The 8,165-nt window shown below is 35.7% G+C and overlaps 1 pseudogene; it reads left to right on the forward strand.

The window, feature by feature from the left end:
- LOC147475372 (cation/H(+) antiporter 15 pseudogene) lies at window positions 1-1,688 on the forward strand (annotated as a pseudogene).
- Window positions 1,689-8,165: the final 6,477 nt, after the last annotated feature.

Consider the following 8,165-nt stretch of genomic DNA (forward strand, 5'->3'; position numbering starts at 1 on the left):
ATGGCTTCTGCCCTTGTTAATGATATTTATGCTTGGATAATCCTTTCTATAGCTATTGCTTTAGATGAGAAGGATACACTAACTATGGCTACTTTTGGTGTGCTTGGATTAGGTGTATCTTTTGTTTTACTATGCATATTTGTCATTAGACCTGCAATTAATTGGGTCATTAAAAGGACACCAGAGGGAGAGAATTTCAATGAGGTCTATGTAAGCCTTATACTCACTGGAGTTATGATATGTGGCTTTACTACGGATGTTATTGGCACACATTCTATCTTTGAGGACTTATTTGTATCTGGATTGCTTCTCCCAGTTGTCTTTGCTATAAGTGGGTTAAGGACAGATATAGGAACGATACATCAGAAAGGTAATCATGCAGGAATAATGGCTTGTGTTGCACAAGTGGGTGTCACTCTACTCGCATTTTACTACCAAATGTCATTTCATGAAGGAATTGCTCTTGGACTCCTCATGAACACTAAAGGTCCGATCGAAATTATTGTTCTTAACGTCGGAAGGGACCAGAAGGTACACTCCTCTCTAAAAAAATTTCACTAACAATATTAATTGGATATGCCAGAGAGGGTTGCTCTCTTATTTTGGACAACACACAGTAGATTGAAATGTAATTAAACTCGATTACCGACTAAAAACATAGACCCTCACAAACAAACATGAGAACATGTAGGTGGATGTGTGAATATAAATTGCTTTAACAATAGTTATTGTGCGGCTTCTAGAAATAGTGTTTGCAAACCATTATTCAATAATTGTAATGGAATGCACTTCATTATGATACTAATACTAAATAATTTATTGAATGGGAAGAAATCTTATAAATCAGTCTTAGAACTAAAAAGTAGCAAACATCAAAGTACATACACCTCCTTACAAAGCTATGTACATTCTCGGCAGGTAATCTAATTGAATCTCCCGTTTAGCTGGTTGCAGTGCATTGTCAATGGTATGAGGTGCTTATCACATTATGCACATAAGTTTGCAGTCAGGACCCATTCTGGCACATAAGTCAACACCAGGATTCACCTCCTTCCAAATTGATCCCCCGAGATGTGTGTTTGCTTAGTTGATGCAGTGGCAGAATCTGATTGAATCTCGATGTTTTCCCATCCCAACCAAATGGTTTCGGGCAATCCTTAGCAATAGATACACATTCTGCAACAAAATTTGTCTCTAACACAAAGCCACTGCTATAAACAACTTCACCAAATGAAAAACATCTCTATTAACCCAAACTTTTCAAGATTAGTATTCAGGTGCTGGATCTAAAAACCATCGCATAATGAAATAAGTCAGACAAAATAACTTACACTGCATGGGCTGTCTAGATATGGAATGTATAACAAACTGGAAAGATTTAAAACTCGCAGAATCAATACTGCGAAAGTGGAAAACTATGAAAAATAGCAGACTTGCCCAAACTCGATCAATGTAGAAATGGTGCCGAACACTGTCTCCAATCAACAATGTACGATTGTATTTCCTAAAGTTGAAATTACCACATAATAAAATAACAAACTGGAAAGTTATAAAAACTTGATGGTTCAATACAGGAAAACTGTAAAAAAGCACAAACTCACCCAATCTTGACTGATGTGGAAATGCTTCTGAGCACTGTCTCCAATCAGCAATCTACAATTGTTTTTCCCAAACTGAAATTACCTTAGTTGTTTGATAGATATCCATTACCTAGTTTAAAATAAAAATCCTGACCAAAAAGTGACGTAAAAAGAAAAACACAGACAAAAGAAATAATAATATTAACATATGTACTTGGGGCATGGGAAGATAAAGAATGCATTCCCCATGAGAAGTTGTGGGTTGCAAAACTTTTAATCTCATTTCCTCACATTCTCTCAAAAAGCGTCTATATTCTTTCAAAAAACTCTCAAAAACCTATATGGCCAATTTATATTGGAGTGGGAAAAGAAGCAACATGTTTTGCAAAAAATGAGGAAAAGAAAAAAGAACCTAAACCTAATGCAGTCACCATTTATCAAATATTTGATACCAATAACACTAACTACGACTGATTGATAGACCAATGCTTCCACTGAATTTGTTGCGAATGAGTTATGAAACTAAAGCATATATAAATGAGAGTGATGAACCAAACCAAAAAATGCATTTAAACCAAGTTTCATGATCAACTGAATAGACACCACGAAAAAATAAGATGTTTGTAAGGATATCAAAATTTCAAAATACAGCAAAAGTTAAATTAATTGATCCCAAAAAACATTTGAAATTGCAAACCTCAATTTGATTGCATTTATTTCTTACCTTTAATGTGTTGTTTTTAACAATTGGAAGAGAAACCTTGACACCAGAAATTGGGGGAGAGAACTTTGGGAGTTGGGGTTTTATACAGAGAGTTGAGAGATACGTTACTCAGTTATGCTCTCCTTTAACTCTATTGAGTAATTGCATGTAATGGTAGTTGAGCAACTTAAGGAAACAATCACTGCTGCTCTAATGGCGGTATTAATGGGTGTCTTCAATAATCCAATTCATTAAAGAAAAGGAAAAGTACTTTTGAAAAACGTACTGATGGAGAGAAAGAAGTTGTAACGGACATAGCCCATGTTAAAACAACTGTTACAATCCGCCCATCATTGATTTGGCCTTCATCAAAGCCCAACTAACGCACACCTGTCCACATGTATACCACTATTTTGTTTTGGAAACTTTTGGTTAATGGAGTTAATTGGTGAATTAAGTTATAGACTTATAGTTAAAGGAATTAAGTATAGTAAATATATGTTTTAATTAAAATTGGAGTAACGGATGGGAAACCAAATGATGAAAATTAAATGAGGTATTCAAGCCAACATCTAAAATGATCCTAGCCGCACATCTGCCAACATCTAACTTTCGGATCCCCCATGAACGACCATTGTAGAAGCAAAACACCCAAAAATTCATCAGTACATTAGGTTCCAAATAAAACGTTTATCAACATAAGGTATCTTCAGAATTCTTCCAAAACATCACTAAAGCCAAAAAGCAATGGACTGAGGTGACAAATCGCCATAGAGATTCAGTCATGGATTTACAATCCAAAGGATCGGACTTTATTGATGTAGCACATCTTTCCTTGATTTTGATTTGATATTTTTTTTTTCTCTTTTACACCACTTCAATATTGAATTACCCTTTAGCAAAAGAAAAAATAAACAATAAAAATGCACACAACACAAAACAGATGGACACACTCAATGCAAGATGCCTAGATAGATCAATTATGTGGAATTCGTAAATCATCTAAGCATTCTATTCAAGATTCACGTAACCACCTATTTGGGATTTCACCTAACACCGAAAGGGTTTGACAGAGAGAACGAAGTTGCTATTTAGTCGAAACAACAAAAATTATATGAAGGACCAATCATGGATACGAATTAAAACATAGTGTTCCTGAAATTCATTAGACACAAATTTTTCTTAAAATTTCTAAGTACATACGTAGGTACTGAAACCAAAATTGAAACAAAACTAAAAAAGCAATTAAGAGTACGGTAAGTACTTATTGGTTAGCAATAGCTTGAACTTGAATTTTCAGGAAGGCATAAATCATCCCCAAGAACTTCGATTCATAATTTCAATAGTCACTTAAAAAGAAACTAATGAAATTTGTGCCACAAAATCAACATGTAAAACGGCTTACGATTTCCCAAGGACCAAGATGAACTCCAGCATGTGCTCAAACAATTATGCATACAACCGGCTACAACCTTTGCCACTTTATTGATAATTTTAAGAAAATAACAAATTGAAATGGATACACTAAAGCGGTAAAAAAAATCCAAACCAACAAATTAATCAATTAAAAAGATTTTATGGACATCACAACAACACCCTTCTTGATTCACCAATCTAATGAATTCAGAAGTACAAAAGAAACACTCACCCATTATCAGTTTAACACCATTGATAAATTCTTCATCGACGTTTACGGAATATTTACGCCATTATCCTTAGCTGAACCCTGTCACTTATAACCCCAGAGAGAAGTTTATTTTTCTCATGGGATGTGTTTAATATCCCATAAAATTACTAATATGATATTTCATGTCACATGGACATCTACGCTCATGAAAGCACAATCACGCCCAAAGCGCAGCACCTAGACTTCAATGATATGTATATTAAAATATCATAGAGATGATTGAATTTCTTTGTAAACAGTGCACCATATCATTGGTTATTGCTAGGTAATCATCAAACTGTCGTAGCTTTGTTTTTAGATTGGCAAGAAGTTTTAGAGAGCAGTAGACAGTTCAAAACCCCTACATTTTAGTGACAAAAGCGAAGAACAGAGAGGAAAAAAAAAATCACTGTTGATGTTGTGAGGTTCATTATGCACGACTAATCTACCCAGATCCTCTCTCTTTCACAAAAACCAATGCACTGATGTTAAGTTGACATCAGGTAAAAACATATTCTAAATCCAATAACTCTCGACATTACATAACAAACATTTCCATATAACATGCTGCTTAAGATAACACATGCAAATTACAATGAATCAAAATACGAATATATATATGGGTATATAATTAGTAAAAACATAAACAAAGGAAAGGGAAAAAAAATGTCAGTCAATGCAAAAAGGAAAAAATGGTTCTCAAAAGCACTTACCTGAATGGAGATGATGAGAGATACCACATGTTGATGGTATTGACTTTATCCTTTTATACAACAATGAAGCAAGTCCAATACATCCTATGGACTATGAAGCCAAATTTATAAAGAAACAATAATAATTACAAAAAAAAAATAAGGAATTGCAAATTGATTTCTACAAACATAAAAAAGATCAATGATTTGCGAACCATGAAGGAAAGAATGAGATATTGCACGTGACAAATAGAAGAAACACAAAACATTAATAGAAATAGAAGGAAACCAAATTTTGGAGAAGAAAAGGATCCACAATTGATGGCTGATGTTTGATTGAGTTATAGGCGTTTCTGATCTCTAATGGAGGCAAAAATTAATACTTATATATGGAGAGTTATATAAATTTTCAGCTAGTCTTAAATGATCTTTCAGGAGTTACAAATATAAAAACTATTTTAATTAAACCAATGGTGTAGAAGATTTATGGGAAAGAAGAAGAAGTTGAAAGGGTTTAGAACGATTGGGGTTTAATAGCATATATTTCTTTTGGTAAATGTTTTAAATTTAGGTGAGAATACGTGATTTACTCTATTAATAGATTGTTTAATTTCCAATGCTTACGTTTTAGCCTATTAATTTTTTACTAATTGAAAATTTGATTAGACCAATGCATGCATGCAGCAGATTGAATTTGTATTAAAATCCCTCTCATTAATAAGGGCTACACAAATCTCCAAGCACATCAAACTTAGATCTCGAGAAGATCACCACTACTCTTTGTCTATCAATTTTGTTTTATTATAATAGATATTTGGGCTACAATATCTGGTTGACGATATTTGCCCACAACAAAAAGGACGAGATCTTCTGAGCTATCCAACTTTAGCCAGACCATCCGACAAGGATCAAGCTTAAACACCTCAAAACTATGACTCACTCAAAAGTTACCATCTGAGGGATGAAACAATCAACAAACCAATAAAACCTCCCCACAGGACTCCACAAAATGATGTCGCATGCGATCCCAAGTAGGTTTCTCTAGCATTTCAGCTTTATGGAAACGGAGAGAGAGGTCAAGGTGAGAGAAATCTATTGCATGCATATCCTCTTTCATTGCTAATATCATACTGTGTACGTCAATGGTGTAAATATTATTAAGAAAGGTCAAAAAATAAAAACATCCATTGAAGAAGACAGCATCATATATGAACCTTATGCCCAAAGACATTTGGCGCCATACTTTAATTCCTGGAGTCCAACATACATAGCCTGAAATACCACTACTAAGGAGTATAATCACACAATTTGCCTCATTTGGGGATGTTGAGAGTACCATTTTGTAGAGAACACCTTGGGCAACAAGAGTTTGGTTCTTGAAAAAGGGTTCCAAAAGAAAATATATCTCTATTTGAGGATGAAACTTTTTTACCATTATCAACCAATCCTGGATAGATCCCCAACAACATCGTCTAAAGGCTTCAGGAACTATTAGCTCTAGCTCTATGACCCTGTTCTCTAGGATACTCAAGGATGTTCTTTTTACAGTATCATTTTTACCACAGAGCATAAGCCACGACAACCCACGTTTCTGGGTGGGAGGTACTTGTTCAATTATTACGCGCCTCCATGATTCACAGACGGCACCCATAAAGATAGCAGAGACAACAGGCAGTTGTCTTGAGATGGCATCAACAACAAGCTCTGGAAGTCCTACCCAATAAGGAGTCTTAATTCCTTTAATTTGCGGCACCTTATTTCCCTTAATTGTTGGCGCTTCATTTCCCTTAACTTCCAATTTCTTTCTCTGATTGCCGGCGCCTTCTTTCTCTTAACTGACATACTGAAACCGACCCTCCTGCACAGACAATAAAGGTGGAGTGCATGAAAAATGAGTAACAATACTTGATGAAAAAACAGAGCTCTAAAGAGTATAATACTTTGGTGAATTGGAAAAACATTAACAGTAATGGCATTTCAGTGTAATATTCTACTTGAAAACCAAAAAGAATAGGAGCTATGGTGGCGTTTTAGAATGCAGGGCAGGTGAATTAAAGTTTCAGAGTTTAAAGAAGCACAAAACCAAAGAATTTACAGTGCAGCCAAAAAAACTCAGTTTAGATGGACTTTTACAGCATGTAAGAAGCATAAATAATCTATGTGTTTGTTCCAATCACCTAGATTGTAACTAATATTTGGGTTGATTGAGGAACCCATGACCTCCGATTCATTTCGAGGAGAACCAGACCTCCAAGTTAAGTTAACACAAAAGTGTAATCAACTTTCAATAATATTAATTCTCTAATTCTTCTTATTGATATGGCACCAAGCCTTTAAGTATATACATCTCTGATGTGAATATAACACTACGGAAACAACGTTACCCACTACAATAGATCAATCCTATACAAGGATCGATCCTTCTTACTAGACAAGACTTCAACACCCTCCAAAGTAATCTCAACACTTCTCAATATCAAATAACAAGTATCTAAAGTAAAACAATTAATGTAAAAGAAGAACAAACCACAAGACGAGATATATCATGGTTCAGCAATTTGCCTACGTCCACACTGCGAGTTCCAAGCTTTACTAGATGTCCGGAGTAACAGATTACAAGTCTCTCAATTCACTCACAAAGAATGAACACTCAACTCACAAAGAATTGCTCTCTTATAATCTCTCACTTTCTTGGTTTTGGAAAAGTTAGGTTTATACAGAAAAAACCTATATTTATACTATTTCAGAAAACTTCCAAAAAAGGGCAAATTCGTGTTGAAATACGGTGATTGAAAGCGACCAGCCTCAAACAAAAGCAAAGTCGAAGCGCAGGGTGCTTATTTGAAGAGCTGGAGTTCGACCAAGACATGAGCGCGACCCGCACCCTTGTCCAGGCAAAAGAGAGCGCAGGGTGTGCTCAAGCCTAAATAGAGAAAACTTCGTCTTTTTCTCTACATTCTCCACCTCGGTGAGGCTTTAACATATAAAACCGAGCCGAACACATCCAGCAAGAACACATCCAGTAGGAACACATCCAAAGAAGGAAGACTTCAAGAATCAACCGCCTCGGAAGGGCTATGCCCACACAGGGCTCTTTCAAACATGTAGGGTTTAGAGCAAGTCCAAACAGTGTTGGAACTTAACTCCAGTGACAACCTTTGTCAACATATCAGCAGAATTGTCATGGGTGTCCACTTTCTCAAGTGCTATATCACCATCCTCAACGACATCCCGTATAAAGTCATAACGGATATCAATATGCTTGGTCCGAGCATGATGAACCTAGTTCTTCGCCAAATGAATAGCAGTCTGACTACCACAACACAAAGCAACACTGTTCTGCTCAATACCCATATCATCCAGAAGACCTCGAAGCCATAATGCCTCTTTCACTGCCTCTGCCACTGCCATATACTCTACCTCAGTAGTAGATAGAGCAACTGTAGCTTGTAGCATAGACCTCCAACTAACCGGTGCACCATGCATCATAAACACATAACCAGTAGTCGATCGTCGTCTATCTA

The sequence above is a fragment of the Coptis chinensis genome, chromosome 9, assembly GCF_015680905.1.
Source record: "Coptis chinensis isolate HL-2020 chromosome 9, ASM1568090v1, whole genome shotgun sequence".
NCBI classification, from domain to species: Eukaryota; Viridiplantae; Streptophyta; class Magnoliopsida; order Ranunculales; family Ranunculaceae; genus Coptis; species Coptis chinensis.